General features: G+C 48.9%; 1 long non-coding RNA gene across 1 annotated transcript; it reads left to right on the forward strand.

Moving 5' to 3' along the window:
• Positions 1 to 9141: 9141 nt before the first annotated feature.
• On the forward strand, positions 9142 to 11641 carry LOC148683715 (uncharacterized). Its single transcript, XR_015946899.1, has 2 exons — positions 9142 to 9295; positions 10262 to 11641. It is a non-coding gene; the product is annotated as an uncharacterized LOC148683715 (long non-coding RNA).
• Positions 11642 to 21819: the final 10178 nt, after the last annotated feature.

Raw genomic sequence — 21819 nt, forward strand, 5'->3', positions numbered from 1 at the left:
CTAGACCCCGCTGTACGACCCATCAGGCACAAGGCCCGCCGGGTCCCGTTCGCCCTGAAACCCCGCATAGACGAGGAATTGGACCGGCTCGTGGAGCAAGGAGTGCTGGAGCCGGTGCCCAACGCCCCCTGGGAAACTCCAATTGTCACACCCGTCAAGCCTAACGGTTCGGTCCGCATCTGTGCAGACTACAAATGCACCATAAACAAGGCTCTCATGGCCCATGCATACCCAGTGCCAGTGGTCAGCCATGTCCTCGCCACCCTGGCTGGGTCAAAAATCTTTGGCAAACTGGACTTGGCCCAAGCGTATCAACAGTTGCCTGTGGACGAAGCCACAGCAGAGGCTCAGACGATTGTGACGCACAGAGGGGCATTCAGAGTAAAGCGGCTGCAATTTGGCGTTAGCGTGGCACCAGGCATATTCCAGAATCTAATGGACTCTCTCCTTGAAGGGATTCCTGGCGTCACCCCCTTCTTCGATGATGTACTGATCGCCGGGCCCACACCAGAGGAATTTGAGGACCGCCTCCGCTCCGTCCTGCACCGTTTCCAGACGGCGGGCCTCAAGGTGAAGCGGGAAAAGTGTTTACTGGGAGTGCCGCAGGTGGACTTTCTGGGATTTAAGGTGGACGCAGAAGGGGTCCATCCAACCGGTGACAAGGTACGGGCCATTTGTGAGGCCCCAGCACCCAAGAGCAAGCCCGAACTTCAGTCATTCTTGGGACTATTGAACTTTTACCATGCCTTCCTTCCCCATAAGGCAGCGGTAGCGGAGCCCCTACACAGACTCCTAGATAAAAGGGCCCCTTGGGTGTGGGGCCAGCGACAAAGGGCCGCATTCCAGGCAGTCAAGGACTTGCTCGTCTCGAACTCGGTCTTGGCACACTTCGACGAGAGGCTGCCAGTGGTGCTGGCATGCGACGCCTCTCCCTATGGCATCGGCGCTGTCCTGGGACACCAACTCCCGGATGGAAGAGAGGTGCCGGTGGCATACTTCTCCCAGACGCTTGCTGCAGCCGAACGAAACTACTCACAGATTGACAAGGAGGGTCTGGCAATCGTGAAGGGCGTAAAAAAATTCCATGATTTCTTGTACGGGCGGCCCTTTACCATAGTGACTGACCACAAGCCGTTGCTTGGCCTGTTTGCCCCCGAGAAGCAGACCCCCCAAGTGTTGTCTCCACGTGTCCTCAGGTGGTCAATTTTCCTTGCCGGCTACCAGTATGCACTAATCCACCGCCCTGGGAAGGCGATGGGCCACGCAGACGCACTCAGCAGGCTACCACTACCAGAAACAGGCCCCGACCCAGCGCCTGCGCAAGAGGTTATGACCCTGGAGCTGCTTCCCGACCGACCCATTCAGGCACAAGAAGTTGCGCACCATTCCACAAAAGATAGGGTCATCTCCCGGGTCCTGGACTGGGTGTGGCGAGGATGGCCCAGCAGCAGCCCCGGGCCAGAATTCGCTGGCTACACAAACCGCAAACATGAACTGTCGGCCCACAAGGGGTGCCTGTTATGGGGAAGCAGGGTTGTTGTTCCCCAGCCCCTCCGCAAAAGGGTCCTCACAGCCCTACATGAGACACACCCAGGGGTAGTGAGGATGAAGGCCCTTGCCAGGAGTTATGTGTGGTGGCCGGGGATTGACAGAGAGATAGAGGCCTGGGTCCAACACTGCCAGACCTGCCAAGAATCCCGCCCGGATCCCCCAAGGGCCCCAGTCCAGCCCTGGGAGTCCGCCCGACATCCATGGTCACGCTTGCACGTGGACTTTGCTGGCCCCTTCCAGGGAAAAACATTCTTCATAGTGGTGGATTCCTACACCAAATGGCTGGAGGTCGCACTGGTACCGTCCACTTCTACGGCGGCAGCCATCCGGGTACTACGTAAGCTGTTTGCGACCCACGGGCTCCCTGACACCCTCGTCTCGGACAATGGAACCGCATTCACGTCAGAGGAGTTCCAGACCTTCACAGCGCAGAACGCCATCCGCCACATCCGCTCAGCACCATTCCACCCTGCCACCAATGGCCAAGCGGAGCGCATGGTGCGGACCACCAAGGACAGCCTCCGCCGCATAACACAAGGGGACTGGGAATACCGCCTTGCCGCATTTCTTCTAGCACAGCACAGCACCCCAAGCACAACGACGGGCCGGAGCCCAGCTGAACTACTCATGGGCCGGCGCCTTGCAACTAGACTGGACCGACTTCACCCCGACAGAGCTCAGGATGAGGTAGTGGTGGGGAAAGGCAGGAACCCCCGGGCATTTGTGGCCCAGGACCCAGTGTATGCAAAGAATTTTGGGGCAGGCCCAGCATGGGTACCCGCCACAGTCACCAAGGTGACCGGTCCCGTGTCGTACGAGGTACTAACGGAAGGGGGGCAATGTTGGCGCCGCCACTGCGACCAGCTACGGCGACGATTCCCAGGAGGAACCCGGGAGGAGAGCGGGACAGAGGGGTCCCAAGGGGACAGCAGGGCAGTGAGGCCTGTAGAGCGAGAGGGGTGGGCAGGGGAAGCAGAAGCAGTAGGCACAGAGGGGCGCCCCGAGGCTGGAAGGACACCGGAACCAGAGTCACAACCTAGTGGTTCAGTGGCGCCAGACCAGACAGCCCCGGCACAGCCAGCAGCCTCGGAACACGAGCCAGAACCAGAACCCCTGACCAAGGAACACCCCAGGCCACAACGCACACGGAGGCGGCCAGCAGACCTTGGGGACTACGAATGCAACTTCCCGGGCAGGACTGGAACTTAGAGGGGAGGGGTGTTATGTACTGAGCTGAATCCTAGAACAATAGGATTCAGAATCAGCGGGAGCTACCCAATCCAACTCCAGGTGGAAGTGAATCCGCAACCTGATTGGCCTGCTGGAGCAGCCAATCAGGCGGCTGGCAGAAGTGAATCTGCTACCTGATTGGCCTGTAGGAGCAGCCAATCAGGCTGCAGGCAGAAGTCAATCCACAATATAATTGGCCCACAGGTGTAGCCCTGAAGTAGCCAATCACGCAAGGCCCATTGTGTAAATAATGTATATAAGCAGATGGTTTTGGGAAAAGAGCCATTCGTCTTCTCTTCTTCTCCTTGATGAATATGAGCTGAATAAAGAGCATGAAATTCACTCTCGACTCCGAGTATATTTCACTGGGGAAACGAGAAAGCGAAAGAATCAAAACTGATAGATCCTGCCATCTCTACCGAGACCCCAAGCCCTCCGTTAGCTGGGGCACAGCTGGCAATCCTTTGCTCTTGAAGTTGACTGCAGTTTTTTGAGTTTGTTTACTGTCTCCCCTTTTCCAGGAAAAAGAAAGCTAACCAGGCGCCGTTTTGCGGTGTTCAAAACCAGGCAAATTTCATCTCCCCTCCCCCTTTTCTCCAGCAATCTTGCTCACCAAAGTTTTTGGAGCAAGCCCAAAGCTAAGAATTGCCAAGGAAAAAAACACTCAGAAACTGGACACTGCAAATGACTCAGGGGGAAGGTATTTCCCCTCTGGGTGCAGTCTGAGAGAGCTGGGCTCTTCCCCCTCAAAATCTGTGTCCTTGCACCTCTGGCCTTAACCACACTGCAGACCCAGGACAAATGGATCTGTAAGTCTCAATGGCAGAGCCTGGCTCTGGCACCATTTAATGTGTATGAGGATTCATTCATATCAGAGGTACAAAACCTGTGTCCCTCCGGGTTTCGCTGAACTACAACTCCCATCGTCCCAGATTATCAGCCATGCTGGATGGAGGCTGATGCGAGTTGTAGCCCAGCAAGTTAAAGGCAACAGTTTAGCATCCCCTCTAGTTTATATTAGTAGGGAAGTTTTTAATTGTCTGATGTTTTATTGCTTTTTAATTTTTATTCTCATTAATTCTGTTGGGAGCTGCCCAGAGTGGCTGGGGAAACCCAGCCAGATGGGTGGGGTATTAAAATTATTATTATTATTATTATTATTATTATTATTATTATTATTATTATTAGATAGAAGACACTGGTGCTTCTTACTGTAGCCCAGTGTTTACTCAACCTGATGCCTATTCAGAGATTACCTATGTTTTAAGCTACTTTGTAAACTACAACTAGTCTCTTGAATGTTTTTGCATACTTGTTTTTAACTGGTTTTTCTTTTAATCGAGAACTTTCAAGTTTTGTTTTATATTTTTGTAAACCGCTTCGGGTTGCTCTTCCAATCAAGCAGGCTATCAATTTGGCTAACTGAACAAGCAAAATATCCATAAAATGTAAAAGCAAAAATTCAAATTGCAATAAGCAGCAATGTCCAAAGATCCACTGATTAGTTCAGTCACTGATATTCCCATCCAAAAGACTGCTGGAAGAGGAAGGTCTTTGCTTGCTTCCGGAAAGAGAACAACGCTTGCAGGAAGACACTTCTCATTCTGCAGATGTGGGGCCACCACTGAAAAGGCCCATCCACAGCCCCCCCAGTGCTGTTCACTTCATCCTATGTGGGGACCACCACCAGCCCCCTCCCCAAAGGGGGAAGGGCACCAGGTTGGAGACCCCTGCGTAAGACCAGGACCGGATTTGCTGTGTGGGAACGATGGATGGATGATTACAGGAGACAGGTTGCAGAGAGGTGTTGAGCTAAGACAGTGATGGCCAAACTTGGCCCTCCAGCTGTTTTGGGACTAAGATAAGATAAGATATCTTTATTGTCATTGTCCCCTTGCGGGAACAACGAAATTACTCGGGTGCTACATCCACTCAGATAAAACATTCCGCATAATCCAAAATTACAAAACCTAATTAAAATATAACTTATAAAATATAACTTGTAAAATTAAAATATAACTTATAAAATATAAATATAATTTATAATTTGTAAATATAAAACAAATAACAAGTAAAATAAGATGACTTCAAAGTCCAGGCTTTCCATTTAAGGCCAAAATCGCTCTAGAGAATAAACTGTTCCTGAGACAGCTCGTTCTTGCCTGCATAGTTCTATATCTCCGTCCCGATGGCAGGAGCTGAAAGAAATGGTGACCAGGGTGCGTTGGATCTCTTGATATGTCTAGTGCTTTTCTATGGCACCTGGTGGTATAGATTTGTTCTAAGGTGAAGAGTGAGCAGCCAATAATGCTCTCTGCTGTTTTAATAATTCTACAACTCCCATCAACCGTAGCTAACAAGACCAGTTGTCAGGGATGATGGGAATTGTAGTCCCAAAACAGCTGGAGGGCCAAGTTTGGCCGTCACTGAACTAAGAGCAGCAAGTTGCTTTGCAGATGAACGAGATGACTGCAGCTTTGCTGATGTTGTGCTGCTTTCCCCGTAAATAAGACAGGCTTCTGAAAAACAGCCTTGTTTATTCAGCAGTAAATATAACGTTTGCAGCACTGCAGGGGGGCTCCTGGCTCCTTGGCCAGCTAATTGACTAACCTCACCAGTTAGTCACCAACACAGTTAGTCCACAACAATCTGCTAGTCATACATCCTTCTCCTTCCACCGACAGTATTCTAGTATCATTGATCACACATGTCAACATGACTCAGTGTTCCTGGCGCTATTCTGTCTGATCTGCACCCAAGGACCTGCTTCAAGTTCCTCTGTAACCACAGTAAGGTTATGTTCTTTTTAATGCCACCAGCCTGCCCCCAAACCACGGCAGGGACTCTGACTTGGAAGTTAGGAGGAGTTCTCTGTTTGGGCTCAATAGCAGTACAGGCTCAGCGGCAAGGTCTGGAAGTCGAGGGAACCCAAGAAAGGGAAAGTTGTTTTGTAAAGATGCACATGTCCGCAGACAGGGCTGGCCCTACGGCCAGGCTGGGTGGCGCAGGGCACCACGGCGGTGGCCCGCCAGGAGGGCGCCGCGAGCTGCGTCCACCCGCTGGCCGGCCGGTCCACCGGTCCGCCGCGCAGCTGCGCCCACGGCAACCGCGCTGTGCCTGCCCGTCCGCCGCGTAGCAGCGCTTGTGGCAGCTGCGCTGCGCGCTGCACCCACTCGCCCACCGCGCAGGGAAACGCTTAAGACGGCCCTATCGGCAGAAATTTGCACGGAAACTCTGAGCAGTTTCCACGGGGGCTTTAGAAAGAGGTATCAAGTTGCTGCAGAATTGTGGAGAATTGAATTTAAGACTGGAAAATTAGAAGCAGAGAGAAGCCCAGATGGACAGATTCACCCATCCCTAGATAGCCGCAGTTCATAAGACTGTAGCGTAAGGTTGACTAACCTCCCCCCCTTTTGTTCTGAAGGTCACAATCACCCTTGGCTAACCCTCTAGGGCAGGGGTAAGCAAGCTTTTTCAGCAGGGGGCCGGTCCACTGTCTCTCAGACCTTGGAGGGGGGATCAGACTATATTTTTTGGGGGAGGGGAATGATGCAAGAGCACCACAAGCCCCGGTGGCTGCTTACCTGTGTCTTGCGAGTGGTAGGGACCATACCTGCCAAGTTCCGGCCTGATAAATAAGGGACTGAGCCGGAAGTAGCAGACCGGAAGTAGCGCTGCCGCCATTTTGGAACTGGGCGGAGCATGCTCAGAAGCGACTTTTGGTGCTGCTCTGCCCTATTCCAAAATGGCCACCGCGCCAGAATAAACCGGGAAAAATTTAAAAAATCCGTTTTTTTGGCTGGGGACAGCTGAAAAAACGGGGGTTTCCCGGAGAATACGGGAGACTTGGCAACTATGGCAGGGACTGGCAGTGGCGGGACGATGAGCGGCTGAAAGGGCTGGCTCCGGAGAGGGGCTGCTTAAAATGGCAGCTGCTCGAGTGCTGCTGCTGCTGACACCAACAAAGCCCAGCCCCCTTCCTCCTCTAGGCAGGGCGGGGAGAAGCCAGGAGGAGGGAGGGAGGAGGAGGCGGCGCTGAGGGAGGGAGAGGGAAAGAACGCACGCACTGGTGATCCATGTGGAGATTCCTGAACTGACCATGGGCCAGATCCAGAAGGCAATTGGGCCTGATCCGGCCCGTGGGCCTTAGTTTTCTGACCCATGCTCTAGGGGCCAACTGGCAAAAGTGGGTGTGACTACCCACCCCATACACTGTCGCACACACACAAATCTCTCTGCCCACCTCTATGCTGAATCTACTTTGATTTCCCTCCTTTTTGTCATCACCGCCAACATCTGAGCAAGTTTCTAGATTAATGTGGCCCATTATCAGACACCAATATCTGAGGTAGACCATGTCCGGGGCCAAAAAAAGTGTTTAAAAGCTATTCATCTGACTTATTAATCTGGACTTAGCGACCTGATGCCCTCCAGGCAATGTTGGACTCCCAATCCTATAAGTCCCAGTTGCCCGGGGGTCAGCAAACTTTTTCAGCAGGGGGCCGGTCCACTGTCCCTCAGACCTTGTGGGGGGCCGGACTATATTTTGGGGAAAAAAATGAACTAATTCCTATGCCCCACAAATAACCCAGAGATGCATTCTAAATAAAAGGAAACATTCTACTCATGTAAAAACATACTGATTTCTGGACCGTCTGTGGGCCGGATTGAGAAGGCGATTGGGCCGCATCCGGCCCCCGGGCCTTTGTTTGGGGACCCTACAGTTGCCATAGTCAGCAGTCAGGTTATGATGGGAGCTGTATCCAACCATGTCTGGAGGGCATCACATTGACTGCTGTAGAGTAATCGATTCAGCATTGCAGCCCTACCTGTTTGGATATGTGGCTGCTGGAGATGCACACCTGGAGGTCCTTCAGTGTACAGCCCTAATAATAATAATAATAATAATAATAATAATAATAATAATAATAATATATAGCCCACCCATCTGGCTGGGTTTCCCCAGCCGCTCTGGGCAGCTTCCAGCAGAATATTAAAATGCAATGATTCATCAAAAATCAAAAGCTCCCCTAAAGAGTGCTGTCTAAACTCTGCAGAGCTCAAAATGCAAATGTGGAAAAAAACCCCTAAATAACATGAAAGCTTCTCTTGATAAATTTATCACACTGCCTATCACCAGGTTTTAGCTGTTTGTGGTTATTGCTGTCGTGCAAATTTGTCTTGGTTTCCTCATGTACTTTCTGCGATTGTGGAGCAGGCAGCGTATCCTTTGAAGACTACCAAAATAAATATACCTCTTGCTCAGCCTGGCTCCAGCCCAATCCCTGCCTTGTGTGCCAGTTGTACACCTGGCGACATGGTTGCCAACACCCCACCCCACCCCCTCTTTTACTTGTCCTGCTCCTTCACCTTTTAAGACCGCAGTCATTTTGCAGGCGCCACTTCCCCCAGTATGGAGATAAAGCGATGGGGGTGGGTGGGATGTCTTTCTGCTTAATTTTTTGGGTGTCTGGTTGGTGTTTTTTTTTGTTGCATTTATGTCTCATATTTTTCTCTCTCCAAAGAGCTCAAGGTGTTTTCTATGATTCTCCTCATTTAAACTCCCCAACTACCCTGCGAGGTAGGTTAGGTGGAGAGGCAGTGACTGGCCCAAGGTCGCCCAGTGAGTTTCATTCATGGCCCAATGGGGATTTGAACCCTGGTCTCCCGGGTCCTAGTCCAACACTCTAACCACTGAACCACCCTGACTCAAAAAGCTCGGGAGTGAGTTGGGTAAAACAAGGTGGCAACTTTGCCAAGGGTAGTCTATAAAGTCAGGTCTGTGCTCAGATCATCTAAGCCAGGCATCCCCAAACTTCGGCCCTCCAGATGTTTTGGACTACAATTCCCATCATCCCTGACCACTGGTCCTGTTAGCTAGGGATCATGGGAGTTGTAGGCCAAAACATCTGGAGGACCGCAGTTTGGGGATGCCTGATCTAAGCATTTTAGGCATGTTAGGAAAAGGCAGGGAAATGCTCGTTTCCCCCCAGATCTTGGTGGCAGAAGCAAGGTTAGCCTCCCTTGAATTATCTTCCAAATCTATCAGAGATTTCATGGTGAAAGTGATTCTGAGGTCATGCAACAGACCATCCAGTTCCAATGGGAGACAGATGTGTTTTGACTGGGGCTAGCCTCTCTCTTTCCAAGATCCTGCCAACCTCTCTAGTGAAACATCACCAGGACTCTGCTTGACATTTTTGCTGGCAACGAGCCTGGGCTTAATGGACCGATCGCGGAGCAGCGTTGGCAGGCGACGATGACCTGGGATTGGTTACCTGGGGTCAACTGGAATTCATGCCTCCAAGGCATGTCAGCAGCAGAAGAAAAATACTCAAAGCTGAGCAAATGTATTTCTAGGTGAGACGGAAGCATGGCTGTGTTCTTCTCTGAAGGAGAGCTGAGCTCAAGAGCCGCCTTCCTCTGTTCTATTCCACTCCAGTTAACAACAGCGATGGGGGAAAGAGATTCTATACCGCATGTATTTAAAGACGAACCTACAAAATTCAAGGAAGTAAGTCCAGCCAGGCAAAATCCCTGGGGGTGCAAAGCAGATCCTTGAGAGGCGTGGCCAAAGAAGAGGGGTGTGGCCGGGGGAAGGTTCTGAGGGCCAGGTAGAGAGGTCTGGAGGGCCACACTTTAGAGAGCTGTATGCTGACTGAGCCACAAATGACACTCATTTCCTTCCCCCAACCAAGACTTCTTTTATTTTTTTAAAGATAATTTTTAAATTAAATTTCCAAATAAACAACACCAAACAACACCAACAACAAACAAAAACATTTTTTTTTGCATTTTCTCTTCTATTCATCTATTTCAATTCATTTTGCTCTGCCGAGCTTTGACTTCCCTCTCTCCCATCATTCGCTTTTCTTTCCCACTCTTATCTCGCAGTTCCTTTTAGTCCATTTAATTACTACCAATTCGTAGGATTTATTTCAGTCCTGCAAGTGTCTTTAAACTTCTACAGTTCTTCTCCATATAGTCCACGAATTTACTCCGTTCCTTCTGGAACTTTGTCTCTCCCTGGTTACGGATCCCGCAGGTCAACTTTGCTACCTCTGCATAGTCAATCATTTTCGTTGCCACTCCTCAATCGTCGGTATCTCCTGTAATTTCCATTTTTGGGCTAATAAAGTCCTTGCTGCAGTTGTGGCATACATAAATAATTTCTGATCTCCTTTTGCTATCTCCTCTCCCATTAATCCTAATAGAAAAGCTTCAGGTTTTTTTGGGAAAGGTATACCTAAACATCTTTTTCAACTCATTATATATCATTTCCCAAAATCTTTTTACTTTTTCGCATGTCCACCACATATGGTAAAATTCACCACCTTTATCTTTACATTTCCAGCATGATTTACTACTCATTCTATACATTTTAGCTAATTTTACTGGTGTTAAATACCATCTATACATCATTCCCCAAACAAGACTTCTGAGGTTTCTGATGGTTTTCTTTTTTTCCTTTTTGATCCAGCATTCTGCACAATCTGTTCTTTGCTCAAGATGTCACAAACTAAGGATTAGGAAGGATTAAAAGAAAGAAAAAGAATAAACGTTGCAATGTATCAACAGGACGTCCTTTGTGGTACTGAGAAGTGGAAAGAGTTACACTGCTACATCAGCCAGCTTCTCAGAGAACGCGCTTCCCAAATTGGCAGCTGTTTCTCCAGCCTCTCCCCAAGAAATCTACAATGGTGGAAAAGCACATTTCATGTGTTTATCTCTGTGCATTGGCGGGGACGGTGGTGGAAGTGAGATTGTCCGTGAATGCTCCAGTCTGTGATGGATACCCCGGCACTCTTTTCCAAGGAAATGCACAGAGAGGAAGGGTGTCATGTTTTGACACATGGCATTAGTTCCATGCACATTGAGACAAAAGGCGCTTGCTCCAAGCTTTTGCCATGAAAGATGTTCTTTGCTGGATGCTGGCGGCTAGAAGACTGAGCCTCAAGAGCTGCTGGTTGGTTGATGAAAAGCCGGCAAAGGAAGAGGCAGCCATCGAGTTTTTACAAATAGCTTGTGATGAGCAGCCTTGACGGGGTTCCAAAGCATATTTGCTTGAGGAGGAATTAATCCGGGAGTCTGTCTGGTCCCTGCACCCTGCTGAGCTCATGCTCTGATAAATCAACAACGGAATAGGCTTCAAGTCTTCTCTGCTTTTCACAAGGCCCGATAAATCAGGAGCAGGCAGTAGCATAGCATGGGTTGCCAGTGCCCGGGGGCACACGGAGGGGGTGTGGGAGGGAGGGAAATGGATAGGCGCATTCAATTGCCTAATGGTGTCCACGTCATACGGGAGATCTTAGCTGCAGAGATCATAAAAGAAGACTCATTCCATTGTTTAGAGAGATCACTTCCTAGTTCGCATGGAGAAGACGTTTTCAATGGAGCCCAGTGATGGAAGCGTGAAGCTGTATTGAGGCAACACCGGGTGTTGAAATTTTGCACCCCTAACAATTTTGTACCCGGGGCAACTGCCCCTCTGGCTCCCCCATGCTACGCCACTGGGAGGGGGGAGCCTTTTTCCACATGGGGGTTTCATTCCTTCCTCGGCTATCTTCTGGGGGACACATGCCCATGGTGGGTGGGGCCAGAGGCAAAAGTGGGTGGAGCATTTACCTTTGAACACAGACACATCCCTCTTTCTACAACCTTGCTGCAAAAGACTGCTGGCAGTTGTCACATGCAATAGTTAGCTGAATTCTCCTTTTTACTTTGTAAAGTTTTCTTTGCAAACTGCTTTGTGAGTGTGGTTTATTGTTTTGTTTTTTTTACATCCAAGTGGTGTAAATTTTTAATGAAATACCGGTAACTAAATAAACATTTTAATATGCTTTTATTGCACATTTGTAAACCGCTCCGATATCTTGTATGTTTCTTTAATGCTTTATTCATTTTGCAAAAAAAAAAAATCAACAAAAACAATCCAAGATCAATACAAATTACAAAAAGAAAATAAATTCATACATCACAGATTCCATTACGACTTCCGATCACCCCAACATGTTTCCTGGGTTACATTACCATAAATTGTCTCTCATAAATTGTCTCAAATTGTCTTGGTTTTGTAAAATTCCCTACTGTCAAGCAGGGGCCAATCAAAACCTGCCAGAGAATTTAGATATATTTTATGAATAGCGGTCTATAAATATTTTTTATAAATATATAAAGCAATACATGGTCTGAACTGGTGCAAGGAAACTTCCTTTCAAAGTTAGCCCTTTATTGAGGACTTATTCTGTTTTCAGAGGCAGGACCTTATTTCGGGGGCAGAGAATTTGGCCTGCGTGCAAAGAACCTCAGGCTCAACCCTCAGCATCCCCAGGTAGGGCTGGAAAAAAAGACCCCTGCCTAAAATCCTGGAGAGCAGCTGCCGGCCAGTGTTGACAATACTCAGCTAGATGGAGTGATGAAGGCAGCTTCCCGTGTTCCTACAATTTCAAAGGCAACGGTCAATATTATCTTGGTTAGTTTTGAAGACAGCAGAAGCAAGAGAGGAAGGAAAATGAGCGTCGGTTTGCCGCGAAAGCTCAGCACTCCTCCTCCTGGTTTGTTCGTTTCAAAGTGCCTCTGATGGGGCTCCAGAGACCTTTCAAGGCTTTAGTTACATAGAACTAAAACAGGCTTCATCATCGTTCGTCTCCCTTACGCACACGCAGACAGGTTCACACAATAATTGCTTCCACGGCCCATCGCTAGCAGCCTCCGCTCAAGCGCAGCTGAACCACAGCGCAGGAGCCAGAAAGCGAGTGTGTGAATCCTTCTCCTTCCTTCACCAAAATGATTCTTGCAGGAGGATTCGACTGATCAGCTGCGACTTTGCATCCTGCTGCTCAGCAAGCACATCAGCAAGAACTTTCTGACATCCAACCTCTGCTTAGAGACCTCCAAGGAAGGAGAGTCCACCAAATTCCGAGGGAATCCGTTCCACTGTCTAACAGCTCTAAGTGTCAGAAAGTTCTCCCTGGTGTTTAGTTGGAATCTCCTTCCTTGGAACTTGAATCCATTGGTTTGTGTCATACCCACCGAAGCAGGAGAAAACAAGCTTGTTCCCTCTTCCATGTGACAGCCCTTGAGATATCTGAAGATGGCTATCATTTCTCTCAATCTCCTACACTGGCTCCCAGGACGTTTCTGGGCACAATTAAAAGTGTTGGCGCTGACCTTTAAAGCCCTAAACCAGGCATCCCCAAACTTCGGCCCTCCAGATGTTTTGGACTACAATTCCCATCTTCCCCAACCACTGGTCCTGTTAGCTAGGGATCATGGGAGTTGTAGGCCAAAACATCTGGAGGGCCGGAGTTTGGGGATGCCTGCCCTAAACGGCCTCAGCCCAGTATGCCTGAAGGAGCGTCTCCACCCCCGTCGTTCAGCTCGGACACTGAGGTCCAGCTCCGAGGGCCTTCTGGCAATTCCCTCCCTGCAAGAAGTGAGGTTACAGGGAACCAGGCAGAGGGCCTTCTCAGTAGTGGTGCCCGCCCTGTGGAACGCCCTTCCATCATATGTCAAGGAAATAAACAACTCTCTGACTTTTAGAAGCCATCTGAAGGCAGCCCTGTTTAGGGAAGCTTTTAATAATTGATGAATTCTTGTATTTTAATATTTTGCTGGAAGCCGCCCAGAGTGGCTGGGGAAACCCAGCCAGATGGGCAGGGTAAACGTAAAGGTAAAGGGACCCCTGACCATTAGGTCCAGTCGCAGACGACTCTGGGGTTGCGGCGCTCATCTCGCTCTATTGGCCGAAGGAGCCGACGTACAGCTTCCAGGTCATGTGGCCAGCATGACAAAGCCGCTTCTGGCGAACCAGAGCAGCACACGGAAACGCCGTTTACCTTCCCGCTGTAGCGGTACCTATTTATCTACTTGCAATTCGACATGCTTTCGAGCTGCTACGGTAGGTTGGCAGGAGCTGGGACCGAGCAACAGGAGCTCACCCCATAGCGGGGATTTGAACCGCCAACCTTCTAAACGGCCAGGTGGAAAAGCCAAATCTCCTGCCAGAAAATTAAAGGCTCTAACAATTAGACATAGAAAAAAAGGAAAAATAGAAGAAGAAACATAAGAGAGATAATTAGTGACTACAAAAAACTATGGTATGTGGTAAAATTAGTAATAGAGTAGTATGGTGTAGGCTGAGAAGTAAAGGGGGGGATGGGGAAGGGGAGAAATAGAGAAAAAAACTAAGAGTTAAATACAATATGTATGGGAAAATGTTTGTAAAATTTGCTTGATTTTATTTTTGTAATGTTTTCGAAACTCAATAAAGATTGGTTTAAAAACAAACAAACAAAAAACCGGCAAGCCCTAGGCTCAGTGGTTTAACCCACAGCGCCACCCTCGTCCTGGGCAGGGTATAAATTTATTATTATTATTATTATTATTATTATTATTATTATTATTATTATTATTATTATTTTCCAGGCTATACATACACACACGACTCCTTCAACCGTTCCTCATCTGGAGAGCTAGAGCAGGCATCCCCAAACTGCGGCCCTCCAGATGTTTTGGCCTACAACTCCCATGATCCCTAGCTAACAGGGCCAGTGGTCAGGGATGATGGGAATTGTAGTCCAAAACATCTGGAGGGCTGAAGTTTGGGGATGCCTGAGCTAGAGGGTCCTTGCCTTTCATTTAAGCCAAGACCAAAGAGGCCTCTCTGCAGGTGGCATGCAGAACCTGGGAAGGAGAGCTGTCAGTGTGAATATCTGGAAGGAATTTGGTGGCTTCCCCTTCCTACCATCAGTTTCCTGCACAGTAGGGGTTTTCTGGGGAAGAATAGAGAGGAGGAGGAGGAGGATGTTTCGAGATTTCCTGGTGATGGGGAACTCCTGGTTCTTCCCCACATCCTTCCCTAATGCTCATCCACTCTGACAATGTCGAAATCATCCCAGTGCTGCATTACACCATATCTTGTGTGTGCAGATTTGATTGGCTGGGGTGGGTTGCAATTATTTCTCTTCCTCCCCCCCCCAGCATGTGCAAATGTTCCAGAAACCAGCTTGGGAAATTGCTCAAGCTTTGGCTGTGAGGCAAGTGAGGCAATTCTCCGGGGCGGAAGACCTCGCTGGGTTCCCTGCGTCCTGATCAAGTGGGATGTTGTGATCAAGCAAGATTCCTAAAAAGTGAGCTATCTGTTTTGGAATAAATGGGCAGATTCCACCCCTAACCCTGGAGATTTCATATGTCATGTTGAGCAATTTCCCCATAGGCTTCCACCGGCAGAAAAATGCGTCCTGCCAACTGGGCCTTCAGGAATCAAACCACGGTTTAGTGGACAAAGGGAAGACTTGCCCACTGTGCTTTGAAAGCCCCTCGGGAATGTAAAGTAGGATCATAGCTGCCAAGTAATCCCTTTTTTTAAGGGATTTTCCCTTATGCTGAATAGGCTTCCTCGCGAGAAAAGGGAAAATTTGGCAGCTATGAGTAGGATGTAAATAAGCACTCTATGTAAATTAAAATCTAAAATTGATGGGCTGCATTGGCCACTGATGTTCTAGCTGCCAGCTATTTTAATTTTTAAAAATGGCTAACATCAGGGCAGGAGAGGCCTCTCAACCCATTGGTTGCTGTTCTCATTGGTCCGGCAACACCCAAGGTGGTGCTCGATTGGCTGGGCCCACTGCCACTCTTGCCCTGACTAAGCAGTTTATGAAATTGAAGATGGCCGGCAGCAGGAGCTTTGGAGATGCTTTGTAGAAGTTGGACGACATAACACTTCTCTTTGCAATACTTTGCCCTCGTCTGGCAGTCAGCCGCCCTCTCCAGACACCAGCCAGACAACTGAGAGTTGTTTTACGTGACCCCTAATCCCCTCGAAGAACTATCGTTTCCGTAGTGCAGGGAACTCTGGGAATAATAGCTCTGTGAAGGGAATATGGGTCGATAACTCAGTTGATTTTCATATGGAACAACTGGTTGGTTCAAAATTGGGAAAGGAATACAACAAGGCTGTATATTGTCTCCCTGCTTATTTAACTTATATGCAGAATTTATCATGTGAAAGGCTGGATGGGATGAATCCCAAGCCGGAATTAAGATTACTGGAAGAAATATCAACAACCTCAGATATGCAGATGACACAACTTTGGTGGCAGAAAGTGAGGAGGAATTAAAGAACCTTTTAATGAGGGTGAAAGAGGAGAGTGCAAAATATGGTCTGAAGCTCAACATCAAAAAAACTAAGATCATGGCCACTGGTCCCATCACCTCCTGGCAAATAGAAGGGGAAGAAATGATCTATGTGACTGTAAGGGGAAGATCTGGATTATTATGAATTTGGAGGACGATTTGAACTTTAGAAAAAAGACGGCAGTGGACGGTTGCGAGGAATCCCCAATTTCTTGAAGCATGGGAACCCAAATAAAAAACTTTTTAGACGATTTGGCATAACATTCGGTTTGATTGATATATATATGTGTATAATTTGAAATAATGAATGTGATATAATTGGTTTTAATTGGAAAATTAATAAAAATATATTTTAAAAAAAAATAGAAGGGGAAGAAATGGAGGCAGTGAGAGATTTTACTTTCTTGGGCTCCATGTTCACTACTGATGGTGACAGCAGTCATGAAATTAAAAGACACCTGCTTCTTGGGAGAAAAGCAATGACAAACCTAGAAAGCATCTTAAAAAGTAGAGACATCACCTTGCCGACAAAGGTCCATATAGTTAAAGCTATGGTTTTCCCAGTAGTGATGTATGGAAGTGAGATCTGGACCATAAAGAAGGCTGATCGCCGAAGTATTGATGCTTTTGAATTATGGTGCTGGAGGAGACTCTTGAGAGTCCCATGGACTGCAAGAAGATCAAACCTATCCATTCTGAAGGAAATCAGCCCTGAGTGCTCACTGGAAGGACAGCTCCTGAAGCTGAGGCTCCAATACTTTGGCCACCTCATGAGAAGACAAGACTCCCTGGAAAAGACCCTGATGTTGGGAAAGATGGAGGGCACAAGGAGAAAGGGACGACAGAGGACGAGATGGTTGGACAGTGTTCTCGAAGCTATGAACATGAGTTTGACCAAACTGCGGGAGGCAGTGGAAGACAGGAGTGCCTGGCGTGCTCTGGTCCATGGGGTAACGAAGAGTCGGACACGACTAAACGACAACATTCTGCATGGACTGGTTGCATGGCAACATGTGCAAATTGCTTTAGATACCTATTAGGTCCATAAATTCATATATTCAACCCAAAAAAGTGACAATTTGTTGTTGACAAAGGGCAGCCGGACATATAAAGGCCCCTGTTACCTTCAGTAGATTAGGGCCTCATCAAACCTAAATCTGCCCCTGCCCATGCCTGGTAAACAGCAAGACCTTCCTATGTCCCAGAAGGCCCCAGGTTCAACTCCTGGTGTCCCCATTTCCAAACAACCTGAAGCCATAAGTCAGGGAGTGAGCTCTGCCGGGGACCTCACAGAGCCACAGCTAGCCAGAACTGCCCCGAGTGGGCCAATGCTTCCTGACTACGCATGAATCAGCTTCCTTTTCTCGAGAGATGAGCCATGGAAGGGGGCCTGCAGAAGATGACCTAGTGTTCCCTTGCACGCTCTTCTCCGTAAAGCCATCGTGACACCGAGGAGAGGGACTCTCATGACTAAGCCCAAAGCAGGGCTTCTCTGGAATGCCTTGCATACTGTGACTGCCTCTTGATTACACTTTGTGGTCTGGCTCCAGAAACAAAGTGGCCTTGTGAACTTTTGATCCCAAGGTGATCCTCTTCCCGCTTCCAGGATCTGTTATAAACGGCCTACTCCTATGCGGAAGGGAGACCTGGGAATCCCAGCACAAAAGTCACCCTCCCACAACTGGCGTGTCATATTCTCAGCGAGACTCTTTCACGACCCGCTTTTTTCGCAGCAGGGAAAATTGTGTCGGGCCGAGACGGGGTGGATGGGTAGAGTTTAGGCAACCTGTTCTTGCCGAGAGGCTAATACAATTGTTGCCAATCCTTTTTCTTTTTAATTTTTATTTATCCGTTTCAGGTTTATACATTTACTTTAGAGGCCGTTCAGGCCCCGCCCTGGGCCAGATGCTGGGAGGCAAGGGACAGGACCTGCAGCCACTCAGGTCTGCACTGCAGGCACACAAAGGTGTGCAAGCCCCTATAAAGACTTTTGAAACTGCTCCTTAGCCCAAGACCCCCCAAAAAACATCATACATACCCGTGTTTCCCCTTTTTTAAGACACCGTCTTATAACTTTTTTTCCTCAAAAAAACACAAGGTGTCTTATTTTCAGGGGATGTCTTAATTTTTTATTAGATTTTTATTACGGTTTTTATTATGGACCCACCCTGGGGAGCAACTTCTTTTAAAAAGAGACAAGGGAAAAAGTGCCCTCTGTTTTGCAACACGCTGCCTAGGCTGCAGGAGGGAGGGCACTCTGTACCTGCCCAGAGACCACCACCATCACCCTCACTCCTAGCCACCAGAACACCAGCCTTGCAAAATACATCCTCCCTGAGAGATGATGTTTATGTAAGGAGCATTCACCGTGCATGTCCAAAGGCAACCAGTGCAAAGGCAGTGGTGAGGGAGGCACTTTGTGCATGCTCCGAGACCACCCCATCCCGAGCTATAAACCCACTCCGGCTTTCCAAGACGCCTTTTCCCCGGCACTGGACTGGGGGATGGGAAGGGGGTGTCTCTCTGTGCATGCTCAGAGGCAGCCTCGTTCCGGCGCCGCTATGGAAGGGGAGGGCACCCACCCAACCACGATCCAGATCTCGGCCACAACGAGGTGCCGTGCGCCGGCAGTGGAATGAGCCGGAGCCCCTGGTGCAGGCCGGCGCAGGCCAGCGTGGAGCCCACTACTGGCCCCACCGAGCGCAGCCACGGGCCTATCGCCCAGCCTGCCTGCCTCCCGCTCCCCTGCCCACAAAATTCCGGCGGCGGCCATATAGCCCACGATGCTCCGGTGCCGCGAAAGGGACCAGCAGCGCTCCCAGCGCCGTCCGGCGCTCTGGCAGGGCCAGCAGGCCTCCCGCCGCTGCTCTGCCTCGGGCCATGCAGCCCACAACGTTCCGGCAGCGCGGAAGGGCCAGCGGGCCTCCGGCCGCCGCTCTGCCTCGGGCCACACAGCCCACAACGTTCCGGCGGTGCGGAAGGGCCAGCGAGCCTCCGGCCGCCGCTCTGCCTCGCCACTCCGGCTGGGCACTCCGCCCCGCGCTGCAGAGCGCTCCGCTCTGCAGCCGCCTGTTCCGGCGGCGGGGCAGCAGGCCTCCTCGGCCGGGCGAGGAAGAGGTCAGGCCGCTGGCTGGGTGCTTCGCCTGGCACTGCTGGGCGCTCCGAGCTGCGGAGTGCTCCACTTTGCAGCCGCCTGTTCCAGTGGCGGGGCAGCAGGCCTCCTCGGCCGGGCGAGGAAGAGGTCAGGCCGCTGGCTGGGTACTTCGCCTGGCGCTGCTGGGTGCTCCGAGCTGCGGAGCGCTGCACTTTGCAGCCGCCTGTTCCAGCGGCAGGGCAGCAGGACTCCTCGGCCGGGCGCTCCACCTGGCGCTGCTGGGCGCTCCGAGCGCCCGGCGCTGCGGAGCACTCCACTTTGCAGCCGCCTGTTCCGGCAGGTGGCTCGCCGCTGCAGCAGCCGGTTCCAGGCCCCGCTGGCTGGCTGGGTCCCGCTGTACACGGTATGGAGGTATGTCTTATTTTCGGGGTGTGTCTTAAATTTAGCAACTGCTACAAAATGCTGCCATGGCTTACTTTATGGCTACGCCTTAAAAAAGGGGAAACACGGTACATCACAGAAGGAGGTGGTCACCAGCAGAAATTTGAGAGCAACGTTTCTCCTGTCTAAGGTACCTGATGATGCCTTTACCAGCCTTTACCAAGGTGTCATGGGCTTTGAAGACACTCGAACTCAGGAGAAAAGGGAGAAACACGCTAAGAGGAAGGCATGCTTGGCAAAGCCTCAGCGTGATCAACTCCTGCCTGGAAACCTATGGCGCCATTGTGGAAGGACGTGTGGATCCAGAATTGGCTTCAAAACTGTCAAAACTGTGTTTATGGAAGACAATCATACTCGGTTATGAGTGATTGCCAAAGAAGAAGAAGAAGGCTTTCTGATTGCATTGTCTGGGTAGCCCGTTCATTCCCTCGAGATGGTAAATACTTTAGTTCCTGAATCTCTTATTTACAAACTTACACCTATTGATAGTCTCCTCAGCTTAGCAGATACTTGCCAGACTGGATTCACAAGGAAGTGTAAGGCCCTACATTTCAGGCAGTTTTATTAACTGGATTTGCAATTGGAAAGCTTTCCCCATTTCTTCCTTCCTACTGCAGAGAAATATTTGGGGTCCTTTTGGGAGAGTCGTGTGGTTTATATACTTAGACCTTGTGCATTTATGAACATTCATTCTGTATTTGAGACCTTATGATTCTTATAACAGTTGGATAGCCATCTTTAGGATGCTTTAGCTGAGATTCCTGCATTGCATGGGGTTGGACTAGAGGACTCTGGGGATACCTTTCAACTCTACAATTCTATGATTCTAGATGATATACAACTGGCTCCCATATTGTTACTCCAGAAGAGGCTGACAGCAACAAAAGGCAAATGATAAACAAAATGGTATACATGCAGCTTATCAGAAAAGTACCATGTGCAAACATGTTCATATGTATATTAGGAGAAATGTGCCTAAGAAGGCCGGAAAATTTTTCCTAAGGAATTTTAAAAAATAAATAAATTGCAAATTGATGCAGGTTGGAAAAATGAGAAGCCAGAATGGATAGATTTGTCACTATTAATTGAAAGTACACCTGCACACACACACAGAGACACCCTGAATCCTGGGAGCTGTAGTTTGTTAAGGGTGCTAGGAACAGTAGCTCTGTGAGAAGTAGGGATGAGTGAGAAATTCATTTCAGGGTGCATTTAAAATCGAATCTATTAAAGCTGCACATACCATACTGATAATTTGACAGTCTTATTTTTTGGGGGGGGGGTAAACCTCTCTGAGGTTTTATTTCAATTAAGTGGTATATAGAGCTTGTGAAACAAATAAGCAAACTGAAACACAGCTATCCTTTGAAGTTCACACCTGCCTTGATTTTGCAAAGCAGTTGCCTGCATAAGCAACACTTTGGAGAAATTCACACTAAAAATGCTGATGAATTTTCATGCAATTTTTTTTTTAACCCAAACAATTCACATAGTGCTACAGAATGCAGAGAACCTAATTTAATTTTGGAAAAATGAGATATTGAGAGAACAAAACTGGACAAATCCTTCCACCCTTGCTGAAAGACAAACTACAGTTCCCAGGATCCTCCTCTTCCTCCTCCTCCTCCTGCTCCTCCTCCTCCTCCTCCTTTTATTTTTTAATTTTAAAATAATAATATTTATTAAACTTTCCATTTGTTATAAAATCATATTTGGGGTGTGTGTGTTGCAGGACACCATTACTAATGAACAGAGAGGGGTGACCGAATCTGACAGCTGCAGTTACCCAGAATCCCTCGCAACACCACCACCTTCGCCTCCGATCCACTCCAGAGACCCTCACCCCTCCCGCTTGGACTCAACCCTGCCTTAAGGAAGGCTTAAGGATCAGCATATGCTCACATTTCCACATGACTAGCAACTTGGGAGCCATAATTCCCTGTCAATGGTATCTCATTCGCAATGGAAGACTCCCCTGAACAAAAGACAGTGATCAACTCTTATGAAAATGTTAATTTCTCTTTGTGCTTAGGAATTCACACCTGGGAGGGGGTGATAGGAGGACTAGGAGAGGTGTCAAAAGTGCTCAGATTTCTACCTTGAACCCTCCTTTTTTGTGAGGTATTGATTACATAGCTGCGATGTAGGAATAATGTATTGGGGGCGTTTCTTGGTGATGGGGAAACTGATAAAAGTGGAGGTTCTCTTTTGTTCTGGGTTCCTTCCTTGTTCTCCTGCGGGAGGGGAAGGACCCTGTTGCAACAGCAAATAAAGGCTTTGCTTCTCAAACTTCTCTGGTTGGCCTCTGTTATATATTCTCCGACCGATGGAGAACCCAATAAGGCTCTTGTGTACCCCATAAGGGA

The sequence above is a fragment of the Zootoca vivipara genome, chromosome 13 (assembly GCF_965207765.1).
Source record: "Zootoca vivipara chromosome 13, rZooViv2.hap1.1, whole genome shotgun sequence".
NCBI classification, from domain to species: Eukaryota; Metazoa; Chordata; class Lepidosauria; order Squamata; family Lacertidae; genus Zootoca; species Zootoca vivipara.